This window comes from Acomys russatus, chromosome 9, assembly GCF_903995435.1.
Source record: "Acomys russatus chromosome 9, mAcoRus1.1, whole genome shotgun sequence".
NCBI classification, from domain to species: domain Eukaryota; kingdom Metazoa; phylum Chordata; class Mammalia; order Rodentia; family Muridae; genus Acomys; species Acomys russatus.
In genome coordinates this window covers 22,146,218-22,166,870 of record NC_067145.1, presented here as the reverse complement: position 1 = coordinate 22,166,870, position 20,653 = coordinate 22,146,218, and positions in this window count along the sequence as shown.

The window sequence follows — 20,653 nt, the reverse complement described above, 5'->3', positions numbered from 1 at the left end:
GTGAAAATGGCCAATTCTATGTCCTCTCAGGCCCTCTTTTGTTTATGCCAGATCATGTGGGTTGTTGGAACACTGCCTCCTAGTGCTTGTACCAAAAAAATGAACCCACCCATTGTCCCATCTATAGCATATTCCATGTAACATCCTCAAACACTTGCTCAACAGCAGGAGAAAAGGGCATGGCCTCAGATGTCAATTTTCTTTGCTTTGTGCCTCATTCTGTAGGCTGCAATGGTATAGAAGCTGTGTGTGCATCTCTCTTGTAACTCGCAAGCTGCCAAGCTGTGCAAGCATGTCTGGCTGCCCTTTCATAGCTAGGAACTTGGTGTCCCCATCTGTAAACACCTGCAGATCATGCTATCAGTGCTGTGTGATGGGGCAAGCCTTCACAGTCCCTGGCAGTTGCTCTCTAGAAGTTAAACCAGGACACGTAGGAAGGTGTGGAAAGCACCTAAGAGCTCCTCACCCAGCCTCTGAAAGAGGAAACCCACAAGACAACCTTAAGTGATCATTGCTCGGTTTCCTGCTGCTTGTCAGAAGGCTGAAGATGGAGAATGTCTGGAAAGCATATTGTCCTGGTTGAGCCTCCAATGGGGCAGGAGTTCAGAGTAGCCTGAGTCAGAACGGTTACAGTTGCTGGCAGGGAAAGATTCAGACCCACTGGCTGCCTTTCCCCACTTGAGCATACATAGCACATGTTGGAATTCCACTCTCTGTTGGGAGAAGTCACGTGACAGAGGGCCATATGGTACTTGGAGAGATAGCCCTTGCAGAGATTGAGGACTCTGCAGTTATCAGGACTCTGGCCAAGGGAGGGCTTGGAATGGCTGGCTGCTTTGGCTGATCTCCCTGTCTGAACTTCCCACAAAGTTGCTCTGTTACCGCAAGAGAGAGACACAGAGGCATAATGGTTCAGGGCCCCAGTCACACTTGCCAATTCTTCTCCCAACTAGGACAGCTTCTATTCTTTGTGGCATATAACAAATAAGGAAGCTGGTTTTGAAACGCCTACCAATGAATTTTTCCCCCTGTTCATCAGAAATGAATGTTCCTCCTTCCTCCCTCTTCCTCCTCGTCCTTCCTCTATTTCCTCATCTTCTTCCGCATCTTCCTTCTCTCACTCCTGTTCTTCAACTTCCTTCCCCTCTTTTCTCCCCCTCTTCCTCTTCTGCCACCATGCCTTCCCTCTCCGTCATGACTGACTACACCCTGGAACTGTGAGCTAAAATAAGCCCTTCCTTATGCTTTCAGATGATGAGCATAAGATATCAATGCAATCAGGTGTGGTGGCACATGCCTTTAATGCCAGCACTCAGGAGGTAGAGGCAGGTGGGATCTTTGAGTTTGAAGCCAGCCTAGTCTACAGAGCCAGTTCCAGGGCAGCCAGGATTCACAGAGAAACTCTGTCTTGAACCTCTCCGCAAAAGGATATAAATACATTTTTTGTTGAGTTTCATCTTCAGATAGTTCATTGCATTGTGCAACCATATCAAAATAAAACAGAACCTGAAATTACTTGTGATTTGAAGTGTCTTTAGGTACTCAGTCTGAACAGAGGCTCGAGGCAGCATGGATGCAGAATTGAATTTGAGAGTATCCTTTTCCAGCCTCTGGAAAAAGAAGCTCTCTTTCCCACCCTTCTTTCAGGGCATCTCTTAAGCTGCTTACTTCATTCTAGACAGCACATGGAAACCATAGATCAATTCTCCACTGTTGGGAAAATATCTTGTGTCTGTGTAGAAACCTCACCTGTCAATAATAAATCTGGTGGTCTATAGCTTAGGCAGAAAATATGAGGTGGGACATCCAGCAGGCAGAAAGGACTCGGGGATAGAGCTAGACACACAAGATAACCCAGCAAAATATGAGGAGGACAGACTCATGGTACCTGGATGCAGGTAACCGGCCACATGGCAAAATATCGATTGGTAAAATGAGTTATTTTAAGTTATGAGCGAGGCAGAGAAGAATCTAGATATATGGCCTAAGTATATTTAAATATATATATTTTGAGTCTCATTTGTCATTATTTTGGGAGCTTGTGGCAGGGAGGAAAACATACACCCTATAACGCTTCATGATTAGAAAGCCTATGACTTTGACAGAAAAGGAAAATCTTTTCCCTGCATGCTGGCAATTGAAGCTAGGGCCTTGCACATGTCTGGCAAGTACTTTACCTCAAAGCTGTATCACTGGCACCTAAAACACACTTCATTGTGCTTACTTTTCATTTGCAAATCAAGGAGATTGGCAATTTCATTTTTGGTCACTTCCTGGTACCAGGTATATTCTGTTCAATATTTTTGAGCTCAAGGAAAGTTGAAATGGTGACCTCAGAAGCATGGTCATTCCTATCAGCTGAAAAAGATATGATAGTTATTGATTTACATCGGAATTTTAGACGCACCAAGATAGGAAAGATGTTTTCTTCAAGGCTGTCAAATACAAATAGCCAAAGCATGCTGAATGGAACATTTATATAATTCCTGATTGTTTCATGGTTCTTCTTGCTGTAGGTAGTTTATTGTATATTTGTGTAATAGTATAAATGTATGTATGAAAAAATTAAAAAGTCACCTTTACAATAAGAGAAACGTTGGGAGAAGGACTAATTTTCCTTTTTATCTTCTCACCTGCCTGGGGCCTCAAGGGAAGGCTTAATACATGATGTCCTGGAAGCTGCAGCCAAAATTCCAAATACCATTCCAGAGAAAATACTGATATTGGGGAATCTACACACACACACACACACACACACACACACACACACACACACACACAAACCAAAAAACCAAAAAAACAAAAACAAAAACAAAACAAAACCAAAAAACTTGAAAACAAGCAACTACATGCTGTTATCCTTAACTTGGAGCATAGGCATTCATCTGGGCCAGGAACCACAGTACAATGCAGGATAGAGTCCTAACAAGGGCTCAACATGATCTGGGAAATCCATGGAGGTGAGGTGCATGTGTAGGCGAAGGTAGCAGAAATCATTCCCGGCCTTTGTGAGTAAGGGGACTGAGAAATGGGCCATGCTCTCCAGATGGACAGTGCCGGAGAGGCAGATTCAGGCACAGTAAGGAGAGCCCTGAAATACCTGATGAAGAGTCCGGGTCTCGGTTACCCCTTATACACTCCTTTGCACAGTTTCTTGTATCTGCCACTGTTTTGAGAGACACCAGCTAAGCTGGCATTCCAGTACCAGAGCAGTTGGCAACTCTGCCCTCCTTTGAAAGTGAAGGGGGTGCTGGACACCTATGTGTGGAGTGCACGGGTCCTGAGGTTCTTCTTTTGCGTTGGTGACAAAGTAACAAGTCATTGTCTGATCACCCACCAGGCACCCCTTCCATGGGACGCTAAACTGCCAGACACCCTCGTGGCCCTTATCTGACCCGTGTCCAGGACGGGCCTGCCTCGCCATCCTTCTGGTCCTGGGAGCCCAGGTATCTTGTCACCGGTATGTCTGGTTCTTTAGATGGAAGGTAGAAGTCTAACAGGCTGTACCCAGAGTATCAAGTTAAAAGATTTTTATTTACTGAACCTGGACAAAGAGAGTGTGATGAGTCTAGAGGCCAGGCCTTCACTCCTGGTCATAGCGAAGTGAGTTCAAAGGTGGCATCCAGCAGGCAGTACTATAAGGAAACAGGAGGGGTTGCTTTAAACTCTTGAGTGGGGTTGGAGAATGGAAAAGCAAGAAGTCAGCCACTCCCCATTTCAATTTTCTTTGAGGTAGAGAGACTGGGTGTCTTGGGCCACTGATTTGAGCCATGTCAGTGTGGGACAGAACTGGATGGTATGTCTTGAAGGCAGCGACCTGGACATTGGGTAGCATGAGGAAACTCAGTCCCTGCTTAGAGTGGATGCCGAGACAACCTGCGCTCTACCGGGGCTCAGGACACTACCTTGGAGACCAGGCTACCAAAGTATAGGCATATTGTTGCTACTGCACTCCAGTGCTTTATTCTACTTACAACAGCTTTAAAGTTATTTTATTATTTGTTTATTAATAATGTGTGTGCATGTGTGTGAGTGTGAGCATGCTCCTGTGGAGGCCAAGCACATCTTGTGGGAGTCGTTCTCACCTTCTACCATATGGGTCCTGGTATTCCATCTCAGGCCATCAGTTTTGGCAGCATGCAGCTTTACTGGCAGCTCTCTGGCAGCTTGTAGCAGCTTTTATTCTGAATCATCCTTTCAAGGATGTTTGCACAGTAAACAGCGTTGGCCTCTAGATATGTGTTCCCATCATGCCCTAGGGGCAGACTGCTTCATGAACAGGACTATGAAGACCCCCCCCCCCATCTCTGCATAGGAGAGAAAATATGTAGCATTTGTCTTCCTGGGTGTAGGTTTTACTTCAGTTAATATAATAATTTCTGATTCTATCCATTTTTCCTGACAATGCTATAATTTAATTTTATTTTGTGGCTAAATAAAACTCCATTGTGTGTATATGCTACATCTAGATTTTTAAAAATATTTCTGTATATATATATGCATTGAGGGATGGTCATGGAACTAGATAGGGTACCATGAGAAGGGGGAAAGATCTTGGAGGAGGGGAGCGACAAATAGAAGGTAATGGGTAGGATACAGGTGAAATATAGCAGAAGGGGGTAATATTTTAGGAAGAAGGGGACTCACAGGAGGGATCCAGAGGGTCAGGAGAGGACAATCAACAAAAGTGACGTATGTACAAAAGTGCCATAATTAAATCCATTATTTTATATGATAATTTTGTAATTGTTTTTAGAGATGAGGGAAACTACAACTCCCTCTTTGGCAAAAGTTGGGTGGCTACAGTAACCTCATAAACATGAACCTTCCTGGGGCCGGAGAGATGGTTGCGTGTTTAAGAACACTTGTTGCTCTTCTAGATGGCCTAGGTTTGGTTCCTGCCACCCACTTGGTGACTCACAACCTTCTTCTCACCTCTGAGGGCACCATGCACACAAGTGCTGTGCATATTTGTAGGCAAAGCACTCAGACACCTAAGATAAAATAAACAAATCTTTTTTTTAAAAGGTTTCTAAGTGAAAGCTCCTAAACTCTAGGCTCTCGGCTGTGTCGTAGCTGTGATGACGTGCACACAGTCCAGTACAATGCCACCACACAAGGCTGGTAGGAGTTTCTGTGAACATGACGCTTACGTCTCCTGAAGTGAGTAAAAAAGCCCTATCACGTCTTCTACGAGCATCTATGTAACCATGGCAACCAACTTGGCTTAGAAGTAGCATAAAATCTCAGACCCATTGTAGTTCCTGATGCTCATATGACTTATATGTAAGTACACTAGTAAAATAGACTGACAAAAGCAACTTAAGGGACAAATGTTTTATTTTGGTTTATCATTCAAGGGCATGGTCCATCACTGTAAGAAAGTCAAAGAGGATCTTGAAGCGACTGGTCACATTGTGTTTGTTCCAAATCGGGGGACGCAGAGGGTGATGAGTTTATGCTGCTCCTCAATTACCTTTCTCTACCTCTGTGTCCAGGGAATGTGCTACCTACAGTGGGTGGGTCTGCCCAGTCATTTATGGAATCAAGATAACCTCACAGGCATGGTCAGAGACCCAGCTCCCAAAAAAAATTTCAGAATCTATGAAGTTCACAATTAAAGCTAACCATCATATCATTTGTATTATAATAGAAAGAATGACTGATAGTATTGAGTGATGGTTATGAATGTGAATCCTAGTAGGTCACTACATTTATAATAATGATGAGCACGTTACTAATAGCAGCGACTAGTCTGTTATTAGTCTGACCTATGCCTAATCTGTTTAGGTACTTCTGGGACACTGATACATACTCCCCTCATGTCACCTCACTGTGTTTTTACAAGAACACATTCAAGCAGAAGCTGTCATTGCTGTTAGATGAAGCCACCCACGAAGCTGGAGGTACTGCTGGGTTAACAAAGCCTGCACAGAGGCTGCACTGATCTGAAGAAGCTCCGGGGATGGGTGCTTACTATGCAGGCATGAAGACCTGGGCATGAATCCCCAGAACCCATGTAAAAAGCTGGGCATGGCTGCACGTGCACGGAACCCCAGCAAGGGAATTAGAGACAGACAGATCCCAGGAGCGTGTGGCCAGCCAACCCACCCAGCTGGACCAGGGAGCTTTCAGTGAGAGACTCTGAAGGGAAGAGGATGGAGTGACATCCAGGAAGACTCCTGATGTCCACCTTTGGCCTCTTCATGCATGGTAGTAAGCATACACGTATCTCTCTCTCTCTCTCTCTCTCTCTCTCTCTCTCTCTCTCTCTCTCTCTCTCCTCTCTCTCTCTCTCTCTCTCTCTCTCTCTCTCTCTCTCTCTCTCTCTCTCACACACACACACACACACACACACACACACACACACACACACACACACGGCCAAGGGCAACTACCAAGCATCTGCGCCATTCCCTGTTTACTCAGTAATTGTCTCAGGGGAGATGTCAGGGTTGTTGGGAACACAATTCTAGAGAGCAGAGGAGGAAAGAGCTAAAGGGGAGTGTCAGGATCTGCCACTTACTGAATGCCGTGTTCCCAAAGCCGTATGTTGAGCCCTAATCACTGAAATGGTACCCATGAGGCCTGGGGGTAGTGATTAAGACGCACAGATAGAGGCGCATGTGTAGAAAATGCACCTCCCCCCAACTCCACCCCCAACTCCACCGCACCCCCAACCCCAACCCACGTCAAATGAGAATGACAAACACACAATCTGTGAACCAGGAAGCAGCGCTTGCACACCAGGGCCTGTTGGCACCTTGACCTTGGGTTTTTCCAGCTTCCAGAACAGCGGGAAATGAATTTTCTAAGCCATCCAAGCCTGCGGTTTTCTATAAAAGCAGCCCGATGGACTAAAGTAGAACCATGCAAGCAAATACTGTTGCCAGAAAAGCTAAGCAAAGAGGAGAGGAAGGGGCGGGGGGGGGGGGGGGGGAAGGGGGGGAGAGAAAAGAGGAGGGAGAAAAAAAGAAAAGAATCGAGAAGGAAGGAGGGAGGAGGAGAAATCGAGTTGCAGGGGTTAGGGCGGAGGTGGGGTGCTTGAGTTCCTTTTTCCCTTGATCTGCCTGCCTGCCTAGGGGAGTAGAAGGTCTCTGTGACACTCCCAGAAGTTGTAAACACAGAGCAATGTTGTGCGTGTCCAGCTTCCCTAAGATTGCAAACACAGAATTACAGAAGTTGCCCATCTGCCTCTGATAAGCCACACGCAAAAGGATTCCCCCTCTCAGATCCTCAAACTGCAGTTTGCAAGCTGTGGGAACCTTGTGCTGACAGGCTTTGGGAGGAAGGATCTCAAACAGGAAGGCCTCTGATTGTGCTTCCTTGCTTCCTTCTCTGCCCAGACCCAAGGGGCTCCTCTCTGTGAAGGCTCTGGTGACTGTGGGAGGAGACACTGCAGGAGGTGAGGTTGAGTGTTACTGGCAAGCGGAGCTCTTTGCCAACAAAAGCTTCAAAGTTAACAACAAACCCCAAGGTGAATTTCTATGATCACCAACAGCTGCTTGAGAAAAAGAAAAGAAAAGAAAAACCAAAACAAAATTGCACACTCAGCTATAAGGATATTCCGAAAGAGGACATGTTAGCATTTGTTCTGACCTTGATTCATTCTTCTCTTCAAGTGCTGTTGAAATGTTTTCTTAGTCTCTGCTTCAAGGCAACCCAGTTAGAGCCAAGTGCACCATGTGGTTAGGGCAGTTCCCCTCTGGTTTCCTGTTGGCCTTTTAGGGTAACATTCCTCTCTCTACAGGCCCAGCAGCCCCTTACCTCAAGATGAGCGAGCCTGTGCTCTTTCATCCTTGCTTTATGTTTTTACTTGGTGTAACCAGGGCTCTCTCCCACCCTACTGGACGAGGGCTGTTTGCCCAAGTTCCTACACTTGCAAACACAGATGGTCCAAACCAGAGCAACGGTGTCCCCCATGCAGAGAGTGCACAAAGTTTGACTTCTGCAGTGTGGAATCTGAAATGGGTGGGGACAGACATGACTGCAAGTAGGTGCTCACGCTACCCACTTGAGAGGGAAAAATCATGTGACACTTTGTCACAAAACTCTCTTCATCCAGGTTTGAGAAGGTCTATGTGCTAGAGGGAGGCTGGTTCTCACCTTCTGTGTCCCTAGTTGACTGAAACCATGATCACAGGTGCACGAGCAGGTTAGAGACACTGGCCTTTTAAAGGACCCTTGAAAGGAGTGTCTTAACTGATCACATCTCCCATTCCTTTGCAGAGATGAGTATGAGATGTAGAAAGGGCAATAAGAATGTCAATCAATGGCATGGACTTGAAAGGGGGTCCATGCTTGCTTCACATCAGGTGCCATTACTGAAATATGGAGATCATTTTTATGTGCAAATTTTAAAAAAGATTTATTCATTTATTACAGTGTTCTGCTTGCATGTACATCTGCACACCAGAAGAGGACAGCAGACCTCATTAGAGATGGTTGAGAGCCAGTATGTGGTTGATGGGCATTGAACTCAGGACCTTTGGAGGAACAGACCGTGCTTTTAACCTCTGAGCCATCTCTCCAGCCCCCATGTGAGCATTTTTTTTTTTTGTGTGTGTGTGTGATTATTGTACAGGAAACTATAACTTGAATCAACCCCAGTGATCACAGACGAGCCACATAAGAAGGTAGTAGTTGTCCAATTGTTGTGACATAGGTGGAGGATATAGTGTTTTCTTGCTAAAAATCTGGTGTACAGGAGAGAGAGAGAGAGAGAGAGAGAGAGAGAGAGAGAGAGAGAGAGAGAGAGAGAGAGAGAGAGAGAGAGAGAGAGAATACATATGCTCCTACAATTGAGGTTGGCAGAGGACAACCTTGGGATGAGTCCTCCGCTGTTTGAGAAAACATCATCTCTCTGTTGCCACCATGGACACCAGGCTAGCTGACCTGCCACTTTCCAGTGATCATCTCATCTTCTTGTAGGTTCACTGGAACGAGGGACTGACGCACGTGGGTTCTGGGGATCCAAACTCAGATCCCTCCATTTGCACAGCAAGCGCTTTGCCCACTGAGTCGCCTCTCCAGCCTAGGAAATATTTCTGAAGTGCCAGGGCTTTAAACCTTAAGATGGAAGACAGCACCACAAGCTCACCACCTCATCTGTGGCTTTTAATTTAAAGCTGCTCCTGTACCTCTACCATTAAAATTTGGGGGTGGGGACACTGAAAACAAGGAAGGCTTTAAAGTGTAAAACACAGAACTTACTTATAGCACAATCCATTAAGATTAATTCCTTGAGATCATCAATAGTGGAAACCCCCCAATACTATGAGCACACAGACAGTTAGAAAAGCAATAATGATGATGACGATGTAAGTTTCTTGGCCAAGGTCCTCCAACTATTCAGTGGTAGCCAGCCTGTGAGCCCAGTAGTTCAAGATGTACAGACTGCCCCTGCCTCTGCTAACCACGACATCCTTGCTGTTGATTAGAGGAACAGAGATAATATGAAGACACCATCACATCCTGTCACATCTCTCCCCAGAGCCCATCTTACCAGATGCTTGCTGAGTCTCAGGCCATCACTTGTTTCCACATGCATGGCATTTAATCCTGGTAATCACAGACAGAGAGGTGCTACGGGGTGAGGCCTCAGGGCCTCAGTGAGACTGAGTGTCCAGGCTGTAGAGCAAGTTAGCGCTGACCTTGGGGTGGACATTAGAGTCTGACCCTGGAGACCCAGACTCTAATGATATAACTCACCTCACACCAATACGCTAAGACCTTCCTGTTCAGTCCTTGCTTGGATTGGCATGTATCTCCAGTCTATTTGGAGCATATAAATTAAATTTCTTGTCTTAGGCTCCAAAGATGCTGGTGGTCTATGTGTCACTTTGGCCCAGTGGGTCTCACACAGAACTCAGGACCTGAAGGATATTAACACAAGGACTCAGATCATGTCTATATTGATTGTTCATAAACCTACTGGTTATTCTTGCTGAAGGAATTTATACCTGTCCCAGCCAGCCTGGATTGACATTTTACTTACTGCACTAGTCTGTACCCTTGCTCCCTAAAGTGAAGGTCTATTTCTGTTTGACTTACTTTCTGCTAATGTGATTTCTGGTCTGTGTGTAAACGAGACTGATTTTAAAGTGCCCACTCGTTTGTGCCTCCATGAACTGTGCGCACGCAGTTCTGCAGCAATGCTTCTAGCTGTAACAGGACTGTGGACATTTGTACTCTGCTGTGATTCTTCCTCTGCCTCTTAGAGCAGTTGTTCGCACAAACCCTCTAAAAGCGAGGGCCCTCATTCCAAACACAAGAGCGATTACAATTACCTGCTTGCTACCAATTCAATACTGGCAACAGGGATGTCCTGGGCCAGGAATTCGGAAAGGGCAGAGCAGGACTCATTCTTTTTTCCACATGGGAAGTGTAACACTTCCAGTGGGAAGATTGAGTTTGGAGGTAGCTGGAGAGTGACGCGTTACCTAAAAGTATGTCTTAGCTCTTTGTCCTACTATAACAAAACAACTTAGGCTAGATGTGTGTGTGTGTGTGTGTGTGTGTGTGTGTGTGTGTGTGTGTGTGTGTGAGAGAGAGAGAGAGAGAGAGAGAGAGAGAGAGTACATATGTGTATGGCATATGTGCAAATGCCTGAAGAGGCCAGAATGTACCAGATCCCCTGCAGCTGGAGTTACAGGTGCCAACTGAGCGCCGACTGCATGGGTGCTGAGAATGGAACTCACTTAAGCATCCATAACCACTCAAGCCACCTCATCCCTCTAGTCCCAAGGCTGGTAATTGCAAGCCAGAGAGACTTATTGCTCATAGTTCTGAATCCTTGGGACATCCAAGATCAAGGTGCCAGAATATCTGGCTCTGGGAAGGGCCCATTCTGTCTCAAAGGCAGTCATTTGTTGTTGTGTCATCAATGGTGGAAGGAAACCAAAACCAAAACCAAAACAAACAACAAAATCTCTGGCTACTTCTTTGATAAGGAAACTAAGCCCATTAGTGAGGGCTCTGTACTCCATGACTAGTCAGTTCCCAAAGGTCTCGCTTCTTCATTCTGTGGCTGTAGGAATTCAGCATCAACTTACAAATTTGGAAGGGACAGTCTCCTGTTTGGTACATGGCGTGGGCTGGGTAGACCAAATAGCTAAGATCTCCAGACCTTAACAGGGCTCTCTCAAAGCAGCAAAGCCTCCTCCTCCTCCTAACATGACAGAGCTGCCAGTTGATTGGCCTTCCTACAGCATCTCATGGCACAGGATGGACGCTGCATCACCTGTTATAATAGTCCTGGATACTACACTGAACCACTTCCTCAATAACGAGTGTGTTTTCACCATAACCTCAAGTCTATCCAGATTCACGATGAAAAAAAAAAGGACTGCATTTCTTGGTGAGAAGGTATATTAGTCCATTTTCCATTGTTGTTACAAAATACCTGTGGCTGAGCAGTTTATCAAGAAAAGAGGTTTATTTATCTCATGGCTTTGGACTCTAAAGGTCAAGCCTCCAGTGGAGGCCTCATGATGGATGACCCTCACAGCACCAGGAGCCTATGTGACAGCACTCATTTGGTGAGGTTGGGAGCTCCTTTTGTGACATACCCTCATGGTAACCATTGATCTGCACGATTGAGGGCAGCATCCAAGTGATCTAGTCACTACCTGCCTGTCCTTTTCTTCAGGGTTCTAGCGCCTTCCCACAGAGGACTATGCTTCCAGCATATGAATCCTTGGAGGCAAACCACATTGAAGCCATGGAAGGCAGAAAAGCAGGACCATGGGAGCTGTGTTTGGCCACCCCTGCAAATCTTCCATGTAAGTTAAACAAAGAAAGCAGACTGGAAGCCATAGGCTCTATCTATATCAATGGGTCGGGTTGCAAATACATCTAAAAAGGGCATCAAAGTTGGATGGAAATTTCTTTTTTTTTAATTTTATTTTATTAATTTATTCATATTACATCTCAATGGTTATCCCCTCCCTTGTATCCTCCCATTCCTCCCTCCCTCCTATTTTCCCCTTATTCCCCTCCCCTATGACTGTGACTGAGGGTGACTTCCTCCCCCTTTATATGCTCATAGGGTATCAAGTCTCTTCTTGGCAGCCTGCTATCCTTCCTCTGAGTGCCCCCAGGTCTCCTCATTCAGGGGACGCGGTCAAATATGAGGCACCAGAGTTCGTGTGAAAGTCAGACCCCACTCTCCACTCAACTGTGGAGAATGTCCTGTCCATTGGCTAGATCTGGGTAGGGGTTTGAAGTTTACGGCCTGTATTGTCCTTGGCTGGTGCCATAGTTTGAGCGGGATCCCTGGGCCCAAATCTGCCTATCATAATGTTCTTCTTAGAAATATTTAATCAGAAGAGGAAGGAGGGATGAGAGAGGGCAATAAAAGTAGAATTCACTAAATTTTTTGCAGGAAATCTGGCTGGCCAACATTCTAGTCTTCATAGGGTTCCTTTTGTAAAAAATGTATTTGATTTGTATGAGTGTTTGCCTGCATGTCTCTATATACACCATGTTTGTCTCTGTGCATCTGTGTATACCATATGCATGCCTGGTGCCAGCAGAAACCAGAGAGAGGGTGCCAGATGCCACTGAGCTGGAATTTCAGGCAAGTTGCTGCGTGGGTGCCGGGAACCAAACAAGGTCTTCTACAAGAGCAGTAAGTCCTCTTACCCACTGAGCCACCTCTCCATCCCCTTCCTAGGGTTCATTGTGCAAGCTTGTAGGAAAAGGCAGAGCGAGAGCCACAGACACTGTGGTGGTGCTGAGCTGCAGTGTGTGCACCAGTCAACTACAGGCAGAGAGGCTGGCATCTCCACCTGTGGTGTCAGTACATGAGAGCTCTGCAGGGGGCTGGGGGTATGATTTTAGGAGCTGGAGAATGTCCGTGAGAAGGGCAGGGCGGAGATGACCTGAATAGGCTCAGGGCAGAGGCTGGCAGTGAGCTGCTTCAGGTCCCTCGTAAAGTGTTTAATCTCAAGAATCACAGCCTACGGAACGCGTGCTCTGCTTAAGTCACATTTGTCAGGACTACAAGGACTTCTGTAGTTTTGCCTGTCCATAACTCACAACTCCTCCTCCTTTCTTTTGGTAACAGAGTGATACACACACACACACACACACACATATATATATATACTTCCTTTCCTATATCTAAACAATGTGCCCTTTCTAGAGTTTATCATTTTAGACATTATCTTCTGACTTCCTGTTGCAGCAGATGAGACTCTGTCCTTGCCACTCTTCCCTTCCTGTGTTTTTATCATCACCCATCCTGCCAAGATATGTCACAATAGTTTTAACCTTCTTCTGACTAGCGTCAGTATTGCTTACCACTGAGCCACTGGGTGTGCTGTAGTGTTCTTCCTGGGGTAGGGAGGGGTCTCTGTCTCATTTTGTCCCGTGATTGAGTTTTCTCTGTATCTGCACTTAGCTTCCCTACCCCTAAATACAACAGCCATCTTAGCAAGTGCCCAGAATGTTATTTTCCACATGCTCATGCACTAATAAGTAACAAGAAGTAAGCAATTCCATGTTTCTCTCCAGGCCCTTCCCTTCTGGAAGCAGCAAGTCTCCTGTCTCAGTCTGGGTTGATTCCTTTTATAGCATGCTCACAGCAGGAATCTGATTGTGGTGTAATCAGGTTCCTGTGCCTCTCTTTCCATCACCTGGGTCTTCCTGGTGTCAGCCTTCACATCATAAGATAGCCAAAGAGACCCGCCAACTGCCAACTTTAGCAAAAGACGTGCTCTCACTGCCATTGGTCTTTCGTTGGACAAAAAGATGGCCCCTGTGCTTGGCATCTTCTCTGCGAAGACAAGAAGCCAGGAAGGCATCATTGCTCCCTAGGAGGGGCCAGACAGGCTGACCATACATGTCTACTGCAGGGCGAGAAGACACGTGGAGTGGTAGAACCTTGGGAACCAGAGGATCAGGTTCTCTCTAGTGAGTAGCCGCCTGATTTTAGGAGAATTAACCGGTATCGCTTCACTACAGTTTACATTCCTCCCAGTGGATTTCAAAGTATAGCCAAGATTCCAGCTTTGCCCTGTGCCAACAAAATCTGGGGTTAGGGGTGAGGAATGGCTCGTACTTGCAGCTTGCTCTTCCAGGGCAGCTGACGTTGGTTTCCAGCGTCTATGTTAGGTGTCTTACAGCCATCCATAACTCCAGCTTCAGAGGAGCGAATGCCTCTAGCCTCCCAGAGTGCCTATACACATGTGTACATATCCACATACAGAACACAGACCTCTGCATAATTAAAAATAAATATTTTTTAAATGCCACAATTACAAAGGATGATCTGACTTGGATGTAATTCATTCACCTCATGACTTCTGGCTCTAGGCGGCTCCTGAAGCTTCATGAAAAGGGTCAAGGTGTGAGAAACAGTACATCTCTCCTCCCATGCAAAGGAAGGCATGAGCTAACATGTAGAAATCCATCAGAGAGGCTTCTCGGAAGAGGTAGCCAGCTGGGCTGTGTAGAAGGCTTCCATTATATGGTACAGCACTAAGCAACAGTTGAAAGCAGCACAGAGGTAAGTAAACCCTCCCTTGTGTGATGTGTTACTACTAGGTCATACAACGATCTGTTAACTTCCCAAAGTGAGCCCCTAGGAGCCCTGTCACTGGCTCATTCATTCATCCCCTCACTGTTCCTGCAAGTACTTATTTAATGACTGCAGTGTTTGAAGAAGTGAAATGCCACAGTTCCTATGCCTGAGGGAGGCTGTTTCTACGAATGTTCCATTCCATTGGTGTGAGGTAAGATAGTTCCACATTTGGATTTCAGCATTCCTAAATAACGTATTATTGGAACACAGCCAGGTTTATTTGTAAGTCGTCTCCACTCCAGTCGGTGCCACAGCAGCAGAGATCAGGGATTGACACAGAGGGGGTGTGTCCTGCAAAGCCTCTGATGTTGACTATCTGGCCCTTTTCAAAAAACATGCACTCCCACATTCTAGAACTGATGGCATGAATGACAGCCTACCTCACAAGTTACATCAATAATGCATCAAATCCTAACTACTGCTGGGTTCAAAGGTCAAACTAATAAAGGAGGATTCTCTCTGATACAGCAAGCTCCTTAGAAGATACTGTGCTAAAATAACAATCAAAAATTAGACCAGTCATAGTAATTTTATAAGGTTTGGAAAAATAACTCAAAGCTGTGCAAAGGAAAATAAAAATAGACTTTAATCTTATTACTCATACACACTAAATAATTTTGATATTTATTCTTTCAAGACTTTTCTGTATATAGGTTTTTTGTGTGTGAAATGTGCTACAGTTGGGGTAGGGCTTGACTGTATTCATAAGGGCTCCGTCTATCTATCTATCTATCTATCTATCTATCTATCTATCTATCATCTATCTGTTTATCAACCTCTCTATTTATCAACCTATTATCTATCTATCTATTTATCCACCTATCATCTATCATCTATCTATCCATTTATCTATCTAATCTATCAAAAAACTAAGGCCCATGAAGGATGATGCTTTCTCATCATTATTCAAGCAGCTGCTGGCAGAGAGGCAGGACTACAAGATTCCAAGCTGCAATTTCCTACCACCACTCCCCCTCCCACCCCCCACCCTCCTCCCCCACCCCACCCCGCCTCTCTCTCAAACATCAACCCGGAAGCTGGCAAAACAGTCAACGAACAGAGTTTGTCATCCCAAGGAGTCCCCATAACTTAGCAGGCCGGGGAAGAAGTACAATCTGGTTTCTTTGTGACTCCTGGGTCTACTTTTAAAATGGGATAGGGCACAGCAACTGCAACAGCTGTGCTTGCCTGTTCCTCTTTAACTAAGTATTAAAAATCTGCTTTTTGTTTAATCAGTGATTGAACCCAATAAAGTTCCCTCAAGACTTTGGAGCTTGCCTCTCTCCAAATTGTTTTATTTGCCAGAGCATTTAGCAATACCTTCTTTTCATTTGCATGTTTCATGTGGCCAGACGTCTGCTGTCCCTGCGAGGCATGAAAGAGGATGTGTTATCCACTGGGAGGGGACACTGTTGACAAGAAAGCCATCTGAGAACTGAGCCTGTTGGCATAGGGGGAGGGAAAGGAAGGCATCTGCAACCTGGGAGTATGGTAAGGAAGAGAGTGAGCACAGAGCTCCACGGGAAGTGCTCACGGAGGGACCACCAGACATCACACAGGAGAGCCAAGGGAACAGTGCTCTGCTCCCGCTCTCTGCAGCAGGACTTGGACCTGGAAAGGTACTAAAGGTGGCTGTGTAGTAGGATGGCTGGAGGTGGATGGGTGGTGCTCGAGGGAGCACTCATCTTTGTTTGTTTCGAAATGCTTCTCCTAAGGATATCTGAGACTGCTGGGACTGGAGGAGTCAACTGGGAAGGTCCGGAGCCCATGGCTGCCAACACCGGGGGCTGCCAAAGCTCAGAGATGGCAAGTCAGCATAGGTGTTATGGATTTGAGGAAGAGCAAATAAATTCTAATTTCATAAAAGTAGCAATAAAAAGAAAAAAAAGGAAATCCTATGGTCTGTTCTGACCACCTTAAAGTCACAAAGTGTTCCACTCGCCATGCCCACATCTTCCAATTCCTCTTGTGGATCTAAGCAGACTCCACCTCCGACCTCACTAGCCAGCTCTTAAGCTCCTCCTGCTAGCAACATCTGATCTAAGAGCCAAGGCTCATTGGTGCTAAGGTATAAATGACTAATATGGCACTGTTGTAACTTACTTGACTCACGATTTTCAGCATTCAAAACATGTTACAATGACTGTGTTGTTAATAATTACTGTTCATTTCTAATTAAAAATCGCAGTTTGAATTATGGCACGCGAGCCCTGCTGGGACAGGTGAAAGGTCCTATCACAGTTGCCCATGGCTTGCTGGCCAGCTCTGCCTCACTGTTGTTCCTGCTCCCTAATCTGTTTCCTCAGCCTCCATAGGCTTCATGCCTTGGCTTTCCTGTTTCTGCCTCTTCCTGCTGGCTCTTGGCTTCACCCCACTCACAGCATCTGTTTACATTCAGAGTGTGATACTGGACGTGGGACGTCACCCAGCTCTGCACGGGCACATTGCTGGGTGCTCCACACTTCCCCCAGTTATTGATCATCTTGGGAAGAAGATCATGTGTGGTTTTTGGTGATCATTGAGTACCTGGGAAGGGCTTACATTTTGGAGAATGCTTTCCATGTGGCATTGGAAGCATGGCTCAAGTCCTAGACTGCTCTTGCTACCTGAATGACACAGGGCATGATGCAGTAAACACTCTGTGCTTCCATTCTCTGTCTATTGCTGGGGCTAGTGATAGTGATGATCTAAATGAAAGTGTAGGTTAAACAGGTAACACTTGTAGAGGCTGCTGTCACAAGAGCCAGGTTCCACTTTGGTAGGATCCTGGTCATCATTTTTTGCTTGACTTACACACTGCTTTCTAGTACAAACACATTGGTCCTGAATGATTTTAGTATAGAAGAGTCAGGAACTTAATTTAAATAAGAAATAGCATGATAAGACACAATACAGAATGCAAGGGGAAAAAAAGAAATTTATCAAATTCTCAGATGCAGGAATATCAAGTGATGACATTTCGTAGTCAGTGAATGGTCCAAAGACCTGCATTGACATTCTCCAGAAGAGTTATTTATAGCCAATAAGCACATGTTCAGTGCATCATTAGAGAAACCACAGTCCCAAACATAATGAAATATCACCTCACCTTTGGTAGGTTCACTACCATTAAGGAAATAAATAATAAATCAAAAAAGTAGATGTAGCTTAGAACACAGTGTTTGCCTATTAAGCTGTTGTCTTAACGAATGATATCCCGGTTGTTCTATTTTACAAATAAAGACCCAGGAGCCAGACATTGGGGTGAAAATCTACTAGCTCAGAGGGGCAGAAAAAGCACCGAGCTTATCTTCCCACTCAGCCAACACCCCAGAAAGAAAAAGCCTTTCTACTCAGCTCATGTCCCAGAAGGAAAAAGCCCAAAATCCCTTCTTCTCCATGCTGTTTTAAATGACCTTTTCTCAATGTCCCACCTTTCTGTTTAATCCCTGTCAGCTGGTTGCTTGCTACGCCTCTTGACCTAGGGTTGATTTTATTTAGCTCTTGAATTAAAAGTGTGTGCTAGGGCTAAGCTATACCACAAGGACTCATTTACAGTAAACAGAAAGCTCTTGGATTAAAGGTGTGTGCTAGGGATGAGCCACAACACAAGGACTGGTTTACAGTGAAAAGAAAGCTATTGGGTTAAATGTGTGTTCTGCTGAGCCACAACAAACAACAAACAGCTTTTTATAGTTCACAATCTAGGGGTTCACAATGGGATCAAACATCCTGCAGCATTAAGCTCAAGGCCCTGGGGTGGATCAGCACTGAGATGGTGCTGCTGCGGCTGTTGCTGCTGCTGCTGGTGATGGTGGCGGTGATGGTGGTGGCAATAAGTGTAGGAAAAAATAAACATCAATTAGAACATCCATGCATTGTTGGCGGGAGTATTTTCCACTGTAGGACACTATATGGTAATTTATCAAGAATTTCTGCATAGAAATATATTTTCTGATAATCTCATTCTGGGCCTGTGAAAACACAGCAGTATTTTTCACAATGGCTAAAGAATGTCTATCGATGGATAACGAATGGAGATGCGGCATTTGCATAGAATGAAATATCATCCATCCCCAAAAGGAAGTTCTCAGACATATCACCATGTGGATGAAGTTAGGAGATATGCTAAAAAGGACGTATTTTGTATGATTCTACTTACCTCAGGGATCTGCAGCAGTTAAACTCATCAGGACAGGAGGTACAATGGTGATCGCAGGACTGGAAGGAGGGGACAACGGGAAGTCAGTGTTGAGTGGGCGCCAACTTCCTGTGTGAGAAGATGAAAACAATTCTGGAAGCAGATGGTTGGTGATGGTTGCCTCTCAGGGTGAACGTTATTTTTCATTTTCTGAGACAGTGTCTCACCTGTAGCCTCGGCTGGCCTAAAATTTGCAATGTAGACCAGGCTGGCCTTGAACTCATAGAAACCTCCCTCCCTCTCCCTCTGGAGTGCTGGGGTGAAGGTTTGCACCATACTTAGCTAATGTGAATGTTCTGAATGCCAGCAGACCATATACCTACAGACTGTTGACCAAATACATTTTCAAAGTTTCTTATTACATTCATTTGTGTGTGTGTGTGTGTGTGTGTGTGTGTGTGTTTGTGCACATGCATATGTCTGCACAAGTGTGCCATAGTGCCTTGTGTGTAAGTCAGAGGACAACTTGGAGGAGTAAGTTTTTTTCCTACCACTTGGTTCCCAGGGGTCAATCTTAGATCATAGGCATGGTAGCAAATGTCTTTACCTGCTGGGGCATCGTAGCAACCCATTAAAATAATACATTATATGTTTGCCCATTTTTCCATACCCACAAAGACAATGATTAGGGCTGAGACAACTGCAAGTCAGGGTAAGCTAGAACTTTTAACTATTTCTTGGTTAGAAGCCTGATATTGCCTGTACTCACACATTCACTCAAGGAATTCATTTCCTGAATACTGAAGATGTACGTTGTATGTTCTGTTCTCAGTATGCAAATTGTAACAATGGACCCCACATCTCTCTTTGAAAATTTCCTATTAGAGGAAGATGTGTAAGTAGAAGCCAGTCTGTAACCAAATACAATGAGTTCACATGTTTGTGAATTCAAAGATGAAAACACAGCCAAGAAGAGAGGAGAATGACTTATTGGTGGAATAAGTAAGGTGCACATGGGAACTATTTCCAAAGCAATGTACTCCTCCAACATGGGGAGTGTGGGCCTTTTCATATCGGGAGCCTTTACATATTCACATAGGAAAGCACTTAGCAGTGGGCATATTCCTGAGCATGCTCAGTTAGGAATACCATGTGAACATGCTCCATTTAAGATCATAACTTAAGAAGAAAGGACAATAGACACAATCAAGGGCGTGTTTGATTCAAGGTCAAGGAACACAAGATTGGAAAGAAGACCGCTGTGAATATGTAGCTTACCTTACAAAGTTTTAGCTAAAAAATGAAAGCAAAGAACTCTTGGGAGGTGTGTTAATGTAGGAGTTGGTTCTTCCAGGGACCTGTCTTATTTACTGGCTAATAAGTGTACCAAGGAAGCTTTCAGTAGAAATGATTTGTAGTGATTACAGGAACAAAGTGCTCTCATGATCAGTGTCATCTTGTTCCCTCATTCTGGCCTGGGGCTGGTCCATGTATGAATATGCAACCGTAAACGCACAGTTGGACATAGCGATGGAAAGTGCCTGTGGCAAAGTCTTCAATTGTCCCGGACATTTGCATTCCATTTTCAGCATTCAAGTGGTCATGAGACAGCTGTTGGGAGCTAGTGTCCAGGCCCCAGGCTCTCTCCCTTTGCACTTCTCAGTTGAGCACAGCCTATACTGCACTACACTGCAGCTAACCTGCACAGCCTTTGCCCTAGCTGTTCACTCTACCCACTCCAGGATAAAGGTTAGGGTCTCTGAGCATAGCTATGGGCGTGTCTGCCCTCTCAGGTGGCTGGATTAGTGAGGTGTTGAGTAGAGGCTACTGACGTCATCAAGTTTTTGCTAAGCCAAGTCTTTAGCCTCGGCACGCACATTCCTAAATACTTAAGTTCTGAGCTCAGTCCCAGGGATTCTTGACCAGTGTTGTGACCCACAAAGAGG